Raw genomic sequence first — 18,380 nt, 5'->3', positions numbered from 1 at the left:
TTGCTAGGGGGCAAGTACTCTAAATGGATCGTTATCCTGCAAGAGTTCGACTTGGAGTTCGAGAAGTCCAAGTCTAAGAAATCCTTAGTTTTTGCGGAATTGATGTGTGATTTCCCTCGTGCTGACACAGAGACTGTGGCAGAGGAGTCCATTGCGGACGAATCTTTGTTTCTTATCAGTACTTTAGATCCGTGGTACGGGGATATAATCATCTATCTCCAAACCCAAACCTTTCGGCCTGAAGCTTCAAAGGCGGAACGTCGAAAAATTCGGTTTCAATCCCAGCAATACAAAATTATTGGAGATACACTTTATCGCCGGGGGGCAGACTTAGTTTTTCGACGTTGTTTAACTCACGAAGAGGCTGAGAGGGTTTTGAATGATTGTCACTCTGGAGCATGTGGCGGTCATATGTCTGGGTATGCCACAGCTCAGAAGGTGTTGCGCGCTGGCTATTTCTGGCCATCTATGTTTAAAGATTGTATCATTGCAGTCCGGAAGTGCCACAACTGTCAAGTGTTTGATCGCAAGATGCGCGCACCACCTGCTCCTCTCCACCCTATAATTGTCGTTGGTCCATTCGCCAAATGGGGTATCGACTTTATTACTTGTAACCCTCACTCGGCCGGGGGGCATGCGTATATCATCCTCGCGGTTGATTATTTCACTAAATGGGCCGAGGCGATGCCTACATTCGACGCAAGCGGCAAAACAGCTGCAGTTTTCGTATTCAATCATATTATAACTAGGTTTGGTGTCCCACAAGCAATCATTACTGACCATGGGAGCCATTTTCGAAACATCATGATGACTGAGCTTACAAGCCAGCTTGGTTTGCGCCACGATAGCTCTACTCCTTATTATCCGCAAGCCAACGGTTTGGTTGAGTCTATCAACAAAGTTCTGGTTATCATGATCCGACGAACCATTGGTATTCATCGGTCGAATTGGCACAACATGTTATTTTCAGCGCTATGGGCATACCGAACCTCAGTGAAAACTTCAACAGGGTTCACTCCTTTCCAGCTAGTTTATGGCTTGGAAGCTGTGTTACCCATTGAATGCGAAATCCCATCACTTCAAATGGCTGTCGAATTACTTCCAGCTACTTCCGAAGAGGAGAAACGTTTATTGTACTTAGCTAAATTAGATGAGACTCGACGTGACGCTGCATTGGCAATCGAGACTCACGCGAAGCGAATGAAAGCTCAGTATGATAGAAATGTGACCCCTCGAAGTTTTTCGGAGGGAGACCTAGTGCTATTATATGATCAAGCTAACGATAAGCTAGGTGCTGGAAAATTCGTTCCTATGTGGCATGGACCCTACATTGTAAAGCGAAAGCTAGCAAAAGGGGCTTATGAGCTGGTAGATTTTGATGGGGACTCTTTGGGTAAACCCAGAAATGGACTTTACCTAAAGAGGTATTATGCTTAAATGGTGGGTATGGAGAATTTTTAGTTAGGTTAGGTTTTCTTTCTAGCTAGTATGTTTGTTAGTTAGTCAGTGTGCTTAGCTTAGAGAGTGTGTTTTTCGTCGTTATTCTGGCTTATCTTGGTTTTACTCTTGATATTGCAGATGTCGACGCCTCTCCAAACATACATTGGATTTGCTGATGGTGCTTGTCGTAGTACACGGAATATCTCTTCCGCAGCTTGGGTTATCTATTCACCCTCTGACGAGTTAGTTTCTATGCATGGGGTAAGCCTCGGTCAAACAACGAACAACATTGCAGAATACAGTGCAGTGGTTGAATTATTATCCGAATCTATTTCATTTGGAATTCGACGTTTGATAGTGAGGTTAGATTCTGAACTTGTTGTATTACAGCTTAATAGAGTTTATGCCATTAGAAATCCTGTGTTATTAAGGTTGTTTTTGAGAGTGCGTCTCTTGGAACGTGAATTTGATTACATTGAATATCAGCATATTCCAAGGTCTTTAAATACATTAGCAGATGCAATTGCTTCTCGAATGTTGGACAGACATTTACGATAATCATGCAAGTAAATTTAAAAACATTTCATCACATATGTTAAACAAGATAAGCCGGTAATAGTGATATATATATAGATAGGAGTGTGTCAAAAAATATACATCGTCTTCGATCATAGGTTGAAAAACACCTTATGATCGGCAAAAATGATAAAGTACAAAAAGTCAAAAATGTCACATGTGTCTACAAAGTGACTAGCCAATCACTGGTGGTGCTCCCTATACGACACCACTGCACGGGCTACCTTACACAAAAATCTCCTAAACGGTCCAGGGACTGCGACTACATAGCGCTGAAGTCTGATAGGAATATCATCTATGGTAGTCTCAGGTATATCCGCCGTCAGACGCTCTAGATCCTGCTCCAACTCAGCTAGTGACTCTGCAGCCGCGTCCTGTGGGGCCGGTACCGGTGCAACTGGATGTCTCCTCTCAAAAGGCCGGAGGTTGGCTGGGCGCTGTGGACCAACATCTGCATTTTGAAAATTTTTACTGTCAGTTTTGAGACGATATATATAAAAAACAAAAAAAATACATAATTTGAAAACTTGTGAAAAATAAAGTACCTCTGTCATCCCATTGTTCTCCCTGTGGAAGAACCATGTCCGGATCACCTCGAAAATCTACTCCGGCATACGGAAAGTCCTGGATCGAAAAAACCTGGTCCTCTAACCAGTGAAAATAACTATCAGAGAATCGAACAATCGCTGTGCCCTCGTCAGGATGCCGGGCCATCACCGTAACCCATCGTATCAGCTTTGGCTCCCGAGGACCCAAGATATCAACAGTGAGTTGCTGAGGGATCAGCATCGGAACTCTCTCTAAGGCAAAGCTCACAACTAGAGGCCCATATCCAAAGGTCTTCAGTTGTCCGTTCTTTGCCCTAGTCAGTTGGCTCTTCATATTAGCCGACACAGCATCACACCAGTTGAAAATGGTGCCTTGGTAACAGTCAATCGCCATCCGCATTTGGGACCCGGAGGCAATATGTAAAGCGGCTGCCCCGCAAATTCTGGTAACCGTGAAAGCTATAACTTTGAGTTCACGCAGAGAGATGTGTTTGATTTCCACGCCTTTCGCATGGTGTGCATTGGGTGTGCACCAATCTGCCCGGAGACTAGCAAGGGATTGGCCACCCGGCCTAGTCCCGGCTAGATTGAGTTGCTCGCCTCTATTTGGCAAGCCAGTGAGAAAGTATACATCAGAGGGCTCTATCTCGAGCTGGTGCCCTCCTATGTAAAAGCATTGCTCTTGAACGTTCCATCTCTCAACCAGCCATTCTAAGAATCTCACCTGAGCCCTCATGCCAGGTATGGCCCAGTATTTATATAGCCTGCATGCTTTTAGGGCATCAATGGAAGGTTGATGTTCAATTGCGGCTAAATCAACGTCTTCGTGCTCTCTTTCTCTCCAATCCAACATGGTGAGTGCCCTACACACCAAGAAACAAAGATTAGAATTCATTTGGAAAATTTTAAATGGTTGCTTGTGGAGTTTGGGGTTTCAAATTCCGCCTTTCGCGAGGGACGCACCCCGTGTTTAGAACACAGGGCGTCGGGACGCAGCTGGCCTGAAGGTGGGCTGCGTCCCCCGACCTTTTTCCTGTACAGGAAAAAGTCGGGGGACGCAGGTCACCCGAAGGGCACCTGCGTCCCCCGCAGAGCGCACTTTGAAACCCAAAACCCCCCAAAAATCAAAACTAAAACCTAAAACACAATTTTAATCGGATGAAATTGAAGAGGAGGATGTTGTAAAATACCTGGAAGAGACGGCGTTCGATTCTGACGGTCGGATTTTCCGCAGCGACCACGGGAAGTTTCTTGCCAAAAGCCCTTTTTTCAACCTCAACAGTAAAATGGTAAAAATGACATGGTAAAAAGTCTTTTTATAGGTTTTTTGGATGAATTTGTTCATTTTTCACCATGGAAGGATGTTTTTCGATGTATTTTTGCCTATCTTAAACAGGTATGAGTAATGTGTCGTTTTTGTGCAGGACAAAGGGATTTAGAGGGAAAATTGTCATTTTTCACAAACCAAAATATCAGAGTCATCTTTTAAGCCCTTTTCTGACTCCTAAAAAATGAAAAGATTGCCGAGCGTTTCTTTTACACTCGTTAAAACGGAATTAAAAGACGGTCCCCTTATAGCTCTTTTCTGACCGTAAAATCAGGAAAAGATTGCCGGGTTTTTGTCGTTTCAAACTCGATACGGAAATAAAACGACGTGTCCTTGATCGCTTTTTACTTTTCAGGTCAGTGGCACTAATTATGAAAGTACTCCTTGGTCGCAAGATCAAGCGGTTCCCCCAGGTATTATTTTATACTTTTTCGGGCTTGAGGGACACAAATCTACGAAAAAGTTCAACTTGGAGTCTTCTTAAGTTTTTCAGACTCTCTAAAATTGAAAAACACTGAGTTTCTCCTATACTGGGCTCGTTAAACATTTCACAGTAAAGGACCTGTTCAATTACAAACAGGAACGAACCACTCCTTCCTAGGGTTCGAATCAAAACTAGGTTGGACTCATCCGAAGGATGAGCTTATAATCAAGCATATGTTATCCTCCTCAAGCTTGTTAAAAATAAAGAGGTACTTGCCAGAAATGGTGGGGGAAAAGAGAGAAGAATGAGCCTATTTGTTACCTTTTGTCTCAGAAGAAACTTTATTACCACTCTTGAACACGACACTTTTCATTCACCTGGGTTGGGAAATCCTTTACCTCACAGTTGATCAAACCACTTTGAAAGTCTTCAGCCGGGTTCCGGGGATTAACTTTGAGTCGTTTATCACCAAGCCATCTGTTGTGTCGTTATGTGTTCAAGAGGTCTGCAAACAAAACTTTCATCTGCAAAATACTTATCATCCATTTGACCATCCCTGAGTCAGTCCTTACAGCAACATTTCTTCAACTTGAACAATGATTTCGTGTTGCGGGCTTGCCTGCAACGAGTCGCTTTCTATCGACATCAGCACATTATCTAGAGAGATGACTTAGAAATCGTCAGTACCTTGAAGTCTGCATGCATCAATGGCAGGTTTCTCGCCTTTGACGTCAGTTTACATCATTGACTTTCGATCGAAGGATTCCGTGAAATGTTCGACATCAACTCATTCATTCACATCTCATGGATTGTACTGGGTACTTTGAGAACCATTGACATTACTGGTGGTCTCTCTCACGCTTGTTAACAGTTTACATCATCGACTGGTAATCAAGTGGTTTCTACCATGTTCGACATCAACTCATTTATTCGCATGGCTAGAATCGTACCAATTCGAGAAGTAGAAATGAAGACCCTGGATCTAGTTTCCAACATCCAGGCTGCGAGGAGTTTTGTATTCATTATCTAAGTAGACTAATCATAAACAGATGGCTGCGCCCATACTGTGTCTACAAAAGTCTATGATTATGATGTACTACAAGATCATTCCTGTATCAGAGTAGTTAGTCTGTTAGTTAAAGTTTTAATCTGAGTATGGGAATGCCTACCTCAGTGATGATATAATCTTATACATGTATTTTGTGTTGAAAATTGCAGGTTCTGACCAGGCTCTCCACGAGATAATCCTTGAAATGATAAAGCGCTTCACCCTTCCTAGATAATACAAAACCCTAATCTATTACAGGCTTCGCACTTTAGGGGGCAATCTGTTACACTAAAAAATGTCACCATGACTATTTACAGTTAGTATGGCTCTATCAACAGTCATGCTATCCTCTTAGGCAAGTCTTATACCTCTGCTCTCCATGTCAAACTCCAAAAAAGAGAGAAAGTCTTTATAAATGTATTTATCTTTGGGTACGCAGGTTCTCTCAAACTTACCTGCGGGGACGCACCCAATGTTCACAAAAGCTGCGTCTTTGGACGCTCTGTATGTAAAGGGGCAGGTGCGTCCCCCTGTAAAGGTTAAAATGCGCAAGTTTCATCTTTAAAAAGTTACTTGTAGTCATTTCTAGAGCATTCTAGAAGGTTGTTCGACGTGTATTGAGCGCCTCCAGATGGTTCATGCACCCCTACCAAAGAGGAACTTATCCCATCAATAAGGGAGCTATCCCATCCAAAGAGGGGATTATCCCATTGATGGTGGACTTGATTAACCTCCTCTTGAGCACTATAAATACAGGCATTGGGCCAGAAGGAGGAGAGGTTGAAAGCTATACATTTCTAAGGGTAAATGCTGCAGGAATTAGGACTCCCATTTAGAAGCTTGTGAGGAGAGATTGCCATCTTTGCTTGTTCTATTTGGAAGTGGGTGAGCTTTGTCAAAGTAAAGGAGAACTCTTGATGGACCCTGGGAGGGACTTGCACAACACCAAGGCTCAGGTTGTATTTGTTCCTTTTGTTACCTATTAATGCAAATGAGTCCATTCTTCTCAATAACTTGTTATTTATGAGTTGTTTCATGTACTCCTTGGTCTATGTGTTAAATATGTTTTATTCTATGAGATTATCAAGTGCTATTTAATCGTTTGATTGTTAGTGTATGCAGGTTTCAAAGTGAAGGAGGAGCTCATCCGGATCAGCGGAGCTGGACTGCTACAACAGCGTTGGATTACAGGTAGGATCTAAACACTTGATTTCCCATATAGTAAATGCATGTTTAGAGAAGGATTGCTCTTGTTTGTCTTGTTTGTCACTAGAGAGTCTTAGGCTCCTAGGGAGGTTGATTTGTGTCCGCACTATCGACTCTTTCCGCCTGACACTAACTTGATTGATGAGCTTAGCCTTATAGATGACAGTGATTCAAGTGAAGGGGGAATCCAGAATTTGGCTCTTGTAAAAAAAAATTGGGATTGTTATAGCTACTAGAACAATTGAGAAACCAATAGTAGAACCTCAACGTCTTTGATTTAGCCCTTATTCATGATGGGGTTAGCATTCAGAAGTACTGATTCAGATCTATGGGTACCACTTGTTTAGTTGTTTGGTCCCGAGTAAAATTTTTAGTTTCTCTCTTAACTCATCTTGTTATAGTTTCGTATGACACCAATTTAAATAAGAGTCAAACACCAGAAGCTTCAATCAGAGATGGAGATATTATGCATATGAGTTTAAAATTTTCATAATTCGATACAAGTATATGTTGTTTATTTGCATCTAATGAGCATCCATAGCCCCAATAGAGTCACTCATGAAATAACAAGCATTGATTCGTTGCCAGTGAGTGTCCATAATGGCGACAAAGTTGCTTGCATCACATCTTTATGAAAGAAGCATTTCTCATGCATTTACCCTTTTATTTATTTTTCTTTGCAAGAAATTTTGTATTATTTTTGGCATTTGATGCTAGGGTGGATGAGGGACTCCTGACTTATTTTATAGACAAAGAGGAAGTTCCTTGTGTTTTAGAGACTTTAAATATTTTCTTAAATGGGTTTTGTTCACAATTACAATTTTCCCCATCCCTTCTCTAATAATAGGTTAACACATTCATGCACATTATTTACTGATTCGAGCCCAATTGTGTTGTGGAGATCCTATTAAATATTCGAGTTTTACAAGCTTTAGAGAGTTCCACACTAGATTGGATTCTTATTTTCCATATGAATGAGGCAAGATCATAAAGGTGTTTATGACTTTACTAGTTGATGGAGATATAATGCTAGCCAATTGATGAATAGTTACCATAGACCTCATTATGGAATCAATAGAGCATCATTTATTCAAGCGATGGGAAATTTATTTATGTACAAAACACACTTATTTATGCAAATGAAAGTAAATTCAGCAAGACAATAGAATGCAACGAAAAATAAAATCATAAATGAGAATATGTACAAAGGAGAGCAAATAGAAGAGATGTTATTGGAAATAAGCTTTGAGGGCTTGGTCATTAATAGGGAGGGATTCAATCTCCTTGTGCAAGGTTTGTACTTTATAGGTATTTAGGCCATTATTCTCATGAATGAGGAAAGGAATAAGCAATAGATATTGGAACTTGATGTGTTTTCCCTTGTCTTCATGGTGTTTATCCCATTTCAGTACAAGGTCACCCACTCAAAATTCTATATCATTTATGAATTTTTTGTCAAAATGCATTTTGATCCTTTGCCAATGGATCGGAAACTTTAAATGGGATTTTTTCCTTTCTTCCTCAAGTTTAAGAAGGATATCAATTTTACTTTGAATGGTAGGGTATGACCTACTCCAGGTGTTAACACCCAGGTTGTTCCCTATGACTCCCAAGGGAATACGGCCGGGGTAACCACTAACCAATCTTTGGATTGCAGTTTCTAGCCAAACGGCAATCAGAGAGGGCTCTCTCTTTATGATTTGTCTCTGTTTTGATAGTATTTTAGGCTAGCTATGATGTTCAGGGTTTGTTTTATGTTTTGGTTCAGGGATGTCTTCTGTACCTAAGGTGCAAGTCTTTAAAGAGTATTAATCCATTGGGCAATGGAGTCTGTAGCTAAATGTTGTCTGGAGTATTATGTAGGTTTGCTGATATTGCAGGGCCATTTAAATATCTCAAGGAACAGTTCTGAAATTGTGATTATGAGGTGTGTTCAACCAGTGAAAAGCAGTTAAGAATTCTCCACTAAGCCGAGATGTAAGAAAGTGATATGTTGTATAGGAGCAAACTCGAATTCCTGAAACAACGATCACTGAGAAAGCTATAGATTGAAAGTGCAGCATTTAAGAATTACACCTTATGTCTACAACTGAAGAAAAACATTCATAACAGCATAGATTGAGTTCAAGGTATGCTGTGAATAAAACCTGAAACTATTCTTTTTCTCTGCTATTTAACTATAGAAATTGGAAGCATGAATGAGCCATGAAAAGGTAACAAAAACACATAACGAAAGTTTATAGAGGACTTATTGTGCCATGAGAATACGCAAGAATCCTATAACATTCAGCAACACTCCACAAAACTCAGGGAACACAGTGCTTTGGAAATTCCATCAACCTTTGTATTAACGGTCTGGAAACTTACAGCATAAGAAACTCTTGAAGAGAAATCAACAAAAACCCCTGCAAGATTATGCGAGGGGCAAATATATACAAACGATCATACAAAATATCTAAGGCGTTGAGTCATCTGAGAAATAAATGTTTCACCAACTCGTACAGAACAGTAGATAAGAAATTGCTACTGCTTTTAATACAACATAAATGCTCTTTGTGTTTGTCAGGAGATATTTTGACCTTTGGAGGCCACTGAGTCGGTCTGGATGTTCTGCTTTAATGTTGGAATATGCGTCTTTATGGTTGTCGTGCTGTAACTTTCGGCCCTGCTACCTGTTAGCTGTCAATTGTGCTTTGCTGGCCAAATAGTTCTGCTGAGTTGGCTCAGCCCTTCCCTTTTCATGCATGCTGATCTTTCCAAGTTTTCCTGTGCATGATCACTTGTAAATTTGAATAACCAAATAACAAAACTTGATTTACAGGCTTTGGATTATAATATCAGCTGTATCATTTTGGTCCAGTATTCCTGTGTGGGCAATTGGTGTCTCAGAATTGCATCTAGTGTCTCATCTGCCTCTGTGTATTTATAGAAATTGGGAGGCACTTCAAACAGATGTTTGATTTCATTCATTATAAAGAAAAAATTCTCTACCTTGTTGTAGAGAGTTTGTCCTGTAACTGGCCCTGTTTCCTCTGAGGTGCTGGCCTTCTCTGTGATCTAATTGTGGCAAAGGTGTTCACCCTCTTGGCATAGCTTTCATGGGAAAGAAGTCTTCCTGCGTTATTCAGCAAGCTTGGGAGACCTCTATTTTGTAATGCCACAAACTTTTCCATGAATCTATTTACCTCGGTCTGCATATCCTGAGTCCTTCTTTCTAGTGTCTGCACCAAGTTCCTCAGTGTTAGGACCCTCTTTATTAGCTGGATGGTCTCAGTTCTGTTGAAGATTCCCATAGTAGCTAACTGAGCACTCGTTCTGTGGTTAAGCACATTGATCATTCTGTTGGCAACCTCAGGCATATTGCCTAGAGCTGCACTTGATCTTTGGATTTCCTTCTGTGCTTTTGCTATGAGCTCAATCTGCTCATGGATTGTCTCAATATACTGCCATTGGTCAGTGATGGATTGGCCAATGTTGGCCCATAGCACTGTCTTGAGCTCAGCTGTCACTTTATCCAATGTGAGTTCCTTTTCCAGCTCCTTAATCCTGTCTTTAAGGCCTTTTATTTCCCTGCCCTTTTCTGCCACAGTCTGCTTGGATTTGTCATATCTTTCATTTACCTTGGCTAATTTCTCCCTAGCCTCATTTAGTTCTGTCATTTGTGCTTCCAAGGCCTGAATCTCATTTCTGAGCTTTTGCATGTCCAGGCTTTGGGCCTGCTCTGTTGTTGGTGCTGGTGCTGAGGTAGAAGGTGCTGCTTGTTCTGTTTGCTACATGGGAGGGGCAGTAGTTTGAGGAGGCTCCTAAAGATTAATTATTACTGGAGGAGGCTGGGAGGTCTGACCATCTTCTTTTTGTTTCAAAGCTGCCTGTAGTGCTGCTTGTGATTCTCCCAGCTTTTCTTGAGTCTGGATTAGCTGCTTATATAGAGACACCAGCAAAGCTGTGGCATCTTCATCATGCCTCTGCTGGGCAACTTCATCTGTTTGAGGGTGAATTGTGGCTGGAATTTTGATCTTTCTCCTCAAAGATACCATGTCTGCATCCCTCAACTTCAATATTTCTTGTATGCCCTTGATATCCTTGGGATCATGCCCAATCTCTATGATTATATCTTCTAAGGACCTGATTCTATTGTCCTTTGCTTGAGAGGATGCTCTTTCTAACTCAAGTTGAGCAGCTGTATTATTTAGGCTATTTACTAGCCTGTAATTGTCCAAGGTCTTGTCTGCCAAGGATGCATACACCATCTCACCCGTTTGCTTATGCAATTCTATTTTGTCCATTGGGTGGATGTCCTTGGCCAAGACTTCCAGATTGGCCCTCAAGTAATCTGATGGGGACTGTGGTTGTAGTGTAGTGGGCATGAAGTGACTCATGATCATCTTGCCCTCACTTACATCATATGCAGACATGAGTCTTTGCTGGTTAGTAGGAGCCATCTTCAACAAATGATTGTACAGTTGTATCTTTATTGGCTCACTTCTCCTCTTTATGTCAATGAACTGTTGTTTAATGCCCAGTTCACCTTCTCTCTGCTGGCTTGAGGAGCTGACTTCTCCTCCCACTGTTCTGTCCTGTTCCTGTTGAAAGGAACTTGCGGATGCTTCCCTGCTAGGTGGGCCCATGCCCAAAGTCTGCCCCATTGGCATTTCCTCCTCAGAGAGAGGATTCATTCTCTGTCTTTTCTCTCCCTGATTTATGGATGATGTAAGGGGAGTCTCTCTGTCTCTTTTTCTGCTTATATCCTCCTTTTGTGGAGTTTGGAGGATTGATGCTTCAACTGATGTTTCTTGCCTGGGAGGCACCATGTCTTGAGCCTGCTACTCAGTGAGAATTGGGGCCTCAGCTGCCTTTTATTGCTGTAAGGGCTGCTCTTTCTCTTGCTGCCCCTGTTGTTGTTGATGCACTTCCTGCTGCAGCACTTCTTCTTGCTGTTCCACCTCCTTTTCTGTTTGCTCTTCAGTCATGGGAGGTGGTTGCTCCTGTTCCACCTGTTTTTCTTTGCCTTTGCTGGATGTCTGTTGAGTGTCCATGGCAGCTTGCTGATGTGTCGTTGAAGATGAGGCAGCTGCTCCGAGTTGCCTTTGATATGAGAAGGAAACCTGTCCACAAGTTTCCAAGTCAGCCTCTTTTCAAACATTCCTAGCCTCTCTTTCTAGCATCTGTTCTCTAGTAATTGGCTCTTCTAGAGTGCCCTCTTTCCAGCTCAAAGAATTGGCATACTGCTCAACATGAGGCAACTTTACATGTGCATAGTTACCCAATTTGTATTTTATCCTCCTGAGGGAAATAAAATGATTACGGTCATAAGGTATCCATTTGAAACTGGTTTGTAATTTGAGGCCCTCTCAGATCATATCTGCCTCCTTCCATCCCTCCTCTCTTTTGTTGTATAGAAAAGGACCTAGCTGGTTCCTTACTTTCAGCTGCACCTTCTTGTTTTTACTTTGGAAATGGATGTAGTCAGCATTTCCAAACTGCCTGAAGTATTCTAGGGCAAAACGTCTCATAGGGACATACCTTGGCAGCCTATAAGGGTCCAATTCACAGCCATATATTCTGATTACTGTGTGGTGTTGGTAAAAATACCAATCACCAATGCTGTAGGCCTTGGAGAGATGGAGAATTCTTTGCATGTCATCAGTCAACCTTGGAGGAGGCACACCATACAACAATGTCATAGCTGGGTGAATGAACAGGTCTATGAATTCACAGTATGTGTATGGTGATTCAGAAGCATGGTGAAAAACTGAAGACCAAAACACAACTGACCTTGGATTCCCCTGTACATTAAGTTTCCTGAGGGGAATGGAGAAGCCGTCTGGTTGATAGAATAAGAACAGATGGTAAATGTAGGAGGTGTATCTGAACACCCTTTCCCTTTGCAGATTCATTAGCTGTTCATGAATCTTTTCTGCAATATTTGTGGCATAGTCATAGTGTACAGCTGGAGGCTTCCCAGGAGAGAATATGGACAACATTGCCATGATGGTGTCATCAACATCTTCAACTCCCCTGTACCCCAGGACATAGCTGATCAAATCCACCAGCATTCTGCCCAAGTCATTCAGATAAGGATATCCAATAGGAGGAGTTCTTATAGTTTCAGAACTTGGCTGTATGAATAACTGATTGATTTTGGTGATCTGGGCACTTGACAAGTTACTCCCCTTCTTGACCAAGTCTATCATGGAGAGAGAGGCCAATGGTCTTGCAGTGTGAAAATGCAGCATCTCATTTATGGCTTTTGGGGTGATATGGAACAACACTGAGCCTGTAGGACTGAGAACAGCTCTTTGGCATGGATCATAGCACTCCTGGCACCTATGGACCAAGTCTGGGAAGGCATTGACTTGAGGGAGGTTATAAATGGGCAAATTTGAGTCCCAAATCCCTAATATATCAACTCCACTAAGGTGTTGGGCTTTCAACTCGTTTAGCATGTGAATATTAAATTTAGATTTCATTGGGAAGGAGTCCATCATCTGATAATCTAAATCTCCCAGGGCTTTCCATTCTAACTCCCTCTGAGGGGCATTCAAAGGCTGAATATTCAGGGCTATTGGTGCTTCCATGGCTAGTAAGGCTTTTGAATTGTATGTAGGCTGCTTTGAGCGAGCAGAACAACGCGAAGGAGTTTCTTTACAATGTAAATGTGAATTGTATGGAACTGAGGGCGAATTGAGCAAACAGCAATTGAAATACCATTTATAGGACTGATTAAAACAGTAGTAGGACTGACAAGAGTGTTTCTATGGCGAATTTATGTAACTGAGGTTTCTAGTTCACGACTGCGCGAACTACCTGTGAATTCAGGTCAATTTGGTCAAATGCAGGCTTGGTAGAAGGTTTATTGCCTCGCCAATTGGAAATGTGTACAGGTCACTGGATGCTTGATGGTAAATTCAGTGCTTTACACTCTCTTAAACAGATTGCTTGTAGAAATATGGATAAAACCAGGTGCAGAGAACAATTTTGAGAAATACCTCGTGAATTGCCGATAACAGTTGCAAAATGCAGGTACGACGGAGGTGCCCACGATTTCAGAGTTGAGTTGTGCAAGTTGGCACTGATTTGGTCGTGAAATGCATGCAGGATTAACAATAGTTGCTTTGGCAAAAAGTGGGAAAAACACGAATTTTTGGCTAAAATATGGATTTTTGGCATATTGGCGCGTTTTTGGGATGACGTCAGCATGACGTCATCAGGTGGGGTCAAGGTCGGATGACATCATGCTGACGTCATCGGGTGATGTGGCAAGCTGCGATTGGTCAACGGGGATAATGAGGTGGCAGACATATCAGCGCAGGGGCGGACAAGAGTGCTGACGCGACGGCGGGGTGGCACTGACGTGGGTCTGACGTGGTGATGACGTGGGCGTAATAGGACAGGCAGTAAACCAAAAGCGGTAATGGTTTTTCTCGAACTGCCTTAGATACGGTCGTGGTTTTGTCAGAGGGCGACCCGAGAAATTGTGAGGGCGACGCGTGCTAGAGGCCTGACATCACCCTCTGACAATTTCTCGGGTGCTAATTTTCGGACGTCGGGCCCAACCCGATATGCATATTGGCCGTCCGATCAAAGGCGCCCGATCGGACGGTGGACGGATCAGTGAGGTGATCGGACAATACGGAAGCGGGGAAGTAATAAAATATTGTTTTCTTTTGAAAGGCGTGCCCAGCGGGACTTTTGGTTTCGGTGGAATTATATGGTTTTCTTTGTATTTTCAAATGGAAATAATATCGCGCCGATACTTTGGATAGCCTGGAAAAAGTGGGTTTTTGCGTGCTTTTTGCAAGTGAAGCGGATTATGGGTAAAAGGGGTTTTTTCATAAGGTTTTCTTGGAAAATGAAGGTTTTAATGGGGCAAATGGCTTTAAGAGGGAAAAAGGGGTAAGGCTTAGGGTTCTCAAACTGGCCAGCTGTCAATTTGATCCCTGACAGAGAACATATGGCTATAATGCCAAGGGGAGGGATATTTATACAATGCTTGGGGGTTTATACACCATGGTGTTATAATAGTAGGGAAAGGGTGACATAGGGGAATTACATAATAGATGTTAGGGGTTAATGTGGATGAAAAGGGTGGATGGGGAGTGATATCACTAAGTTTATTTGAAAATCACTTAGCTTAGGGAGTAGATCAAAATGAAAAGAATATTAGACAAGAAATGTGGCTTTTAAAAGACTAAGAACCACCATAAAACCACCAATTCTTCTATGAATCTCAACTGATGAGGGGATGTTAGTAATGAATGAAAAAGGGGAAAATTGGGAAGTTAGACATGCTTATTTGCTTTGCTGCAACCTGATAGAGAAGAAGACCTTCTCAATCCATTGATTTTGCTTTGTGCAATAGGTTAGCACACCTTCAATTGTAAGGAAAGACATTTTTGCAACCCCTATCTGCCTACCCATCTACTTGGCTAGCATTTTTTGTTTCTTCTTGGAGGGTGCACTTAGACTTGCAGACCCTTAGTTGCCTTTTCTTTTCTTTGGCTTTTTCCTTTTGACTTTCTATCTAATGCTACCCTTATTGCCTCCAAGGTCCTAGATTAAGCAGTTGGGAACCTTACTTCTCTACCTAAGCTACTTGTCTACCAAGATTAAACAGTTTGGACAGACTTCTTTCTCTATTCTACAACTGAAAATTTAAAACATGGCATGATCCAGCTTAAGCTGTTGGACCATCCATCAAAATTGAGTACCCATCAAGCTATATACACACAGTGTGTTCTCTTTGGAAATATGGGATCTTTGCATCATCAAAGCATAGCATATTTGGAACTTTCTTTGCCAATCATGAAATATGAGACCTATTGGTATAGGTTGCTAACAGTGGCTCCACATGGGGATGGTTTTTCATTTGAAAGACCAAGAACAGCAGGTCAGAATGCCTTGGCCTTTGACTGCTTTCACCAACACTTGAAGTATGCTGCTTTAAAATGCCAAAATTTTGCTCTTCCCATATTGGTAGATCTTTGATGCTATTTGCCTTTTGCTGATAGTTAATAAAAACTTGAGAAACTGCATTTTTACATCCTACAGAGAGTAATATATACACTTGCATATGTACAATGGAAACTCAGACTGTACTTATGGGCAGTGGTCAAAATAGTGCTTCAGCATCCTGCCATTCACAGGACCTTCATCCAAATCAGTTTCATTAAGACTTTTAAGGAAATAAGTATTGTTTCCTTATATTGCTTGGATAGCAAATGGTCCTCTCCAAAGGGAATCAAATTTTCCATGTTTTCCTTTGTCTTCCCTTCTTGAATCCCACTTGAGGACCTTGTCACCAATGTTGAAATCTTCTGCCTTGGTCCTTCTATCAAAAGCTTTCTTTAGTTTTTCTTGTAAAACTTGGACTCTGCTGTAGACTTGATCTCTAGTTTGCTGCAAACCTATTATTTGATTGATCCTTCTTTGCATATCATTTGGTTCAGCTTGACTTTCTTGAAGAAGTTTCATAACAGGAATTCCTAGTGATGAAGGAAATTTGGCTTCTAATCCATAAACCAACTCATATGGGCTGACCCCAATTGATCTCTTGGTTGTGAGCCTATCTGCCCATAAAGCATTGACCAGCTTCTTATGCCAATTCTTCTTATTTTCTTCCAGCACCTTCTTTATGATGTTAATAAGGCTTTTATTTGATGATTCAGCAAGGCCATTTCCTTGGGGATAATATGCAGTAGAATGGCCCAAGGTTATGTGAAATTTGTGGCAGAAATTCACCATCTTCTTTGATCTGAAGGCAGCAGCATTGTCTGTTATTATCTTATCAGGACAATCAAATCTGGACAGGATATTGCTCTCAAGGAACTGAATAATTGTTGAATCATTTGCTTGTCTACATGGAACAGCTTCAATCCATTTGGTAAAGTAGTCTGTAGCTGTTAGAATCCATCTATGTTGGCCTAAAGATGAGGGATGAATTTCCCCAATGAAATCCAAGCCCCATTGTTGAAAAGGTCTCTTTGTTGCAATAGGCCTCAAAGGAAATGGCAATAATTTTCTCTTTCCCTCAAACACTTGGCATTTATGACATGAAGTGGTAAATTTCTTGACATCAGATAAAACAGTAGGCCAATAATAACCAGCCCTCAAAATCTTATCCACAGTGGACTTCCAATACAAGTGTCCACCACAGTCACCTGCATGAAATTCTTTCATGATATTGTTAGTTTCATTTTCAATCAAGCAGTTCAGTAGTATACCCTCATGGTTTTTCCAAAGCAAATTGCCATCCATAACACAATATTTTGAAGCTTTCATTTTTAGGAATCTACATTTAGTTCTGGACAATCCTGGTGGAGCACACAGGTTTTGTAACACATAACAGATATCAGAATACCAAGGGGATTGTTCAAAGGCTACATTGATCTTTGGAGTCACCAGCTCTGGTTCATTGTCCAGCTGATTTATGTCTAAGGCTTGGAAGTTTGCTTCTGTCATTAGTTTGGCCAAACCTTGCCCTTTTATTAGTTTTGTTGGTTTTATCTCAATATCAAATTCCAAAATGTTGGCAATCCACTTTCCTCTTCTGCCCTCTAAATTTTCTTGAGTGAGTATGTCTTTAACAATGGGACTTGGCACATAAGCAATAACATGGGAATAAAGGATGTAAATCCTAAAGTCTTTAATGGCCTTGACCAAAGCATAAGCCTGCTTCTCCATGATTTGATATTTCAGAGGTGCATCTCTAAGGGCTCTGCTAAAGAAAGCAATGGGTTTCTCATTTCCTTGGTCATCTTTCTGTAACAAAACTGCAGCAATAGTATGCTGGGAGGCAAAAGAAAAAATGATGAAATCCCTGTCAAATTGAGGATTTGTTAGGACTGGGGTTTGGGTAAGGGCCAATTTTATGCCTTCAAAGGCTTGATTTGCTTCTACTGTCCATTTCACTTTTGAATCCTTTTTTAGCATGTTGTTCAATAATCTGATCAACTCGGCCAGATTTGGGATAAATCTCCTCAGGAAGTTGATTTTACCCAAAAAGGCTTGTAATTCCTTTACATTTCTTGGGTGGGGCATTTGTAAGATAGCTTGTATCCTATCTGGGTCTATTCTTATGCCATCCTTTGAAATGATATGTCCTAATAGCTTACCTTCTTCCAAACCAAATAGAGATTTCTTGGGATTTAAGGAAATGCCATATTTCCTGCATGTTAAGAAGATCTGCCTCAAGTGTTTCAAGTGTTCTTGGTTAGATTTAGAGAAAGGTGTGAGGTCATCCAAATAAATGACAAGAAAGTCATGAATCTCTTTGGCAAAAGCAATGTCCATTGCTCTCTGAAATGTTGCCCCTGCATTTTTCAATCCAAAAGGCATTTTCACATATTTGAAAGTTCCCCATGGGGTTGTGAATGCTGTTTTGTCTTGGTCATCAGGGTGCACTAGGATTTGATTAAAACCTGAGAATCCGTCCAGTAATGAAATCCTTGAGGCCCCTACCACTCTTTGGAGAATGTGATCCGTCTTAGGTAAGGGATAGTTGTCTTTGAGACACACTTGGTTTAGATTTCTAAGATCAACACATAGTCTTATTTCACCGGTTTTCTTTCTTGTGGGCACCAAATTTGAAATCCAATCAGAAAACCTTATTGGTGCTATGATGCCAGCTTTAAACATTTTTTGAAGTTCTTTTTCAATTGAAGGGAGGAGCATGGGATTAATCCTTCTCAATTTTTGCTTGAATGGCTTTTGATTAGGCTTGAGAGGGATAGTATGCCGGATAACAGAGGTGTCATAGGATTTCAAATCCTCATAGCCCCATGCAAACACGTCCTGAAACTCTTTGAAAAG

This window comes from Pinus tabuliformis, chromosome 4_1, assembly GCF_031772625.1.
Source record: "Pinus tabuliformis cultivar Carrire ecotype Pingquan chromosome 4_1, CPIR1, whole genome shotgun sequence".
NCBI lineage: Eukaryota > Viridiplantae > Streptophyta > Pinopsida > Pinales > Pinaceae > Pinus > Pinus tabuliformis.
The sequence above is the reverse complement of the archived record's forward strand: the minus strand, read 5'-3'. Positions refer to the sequence as shown.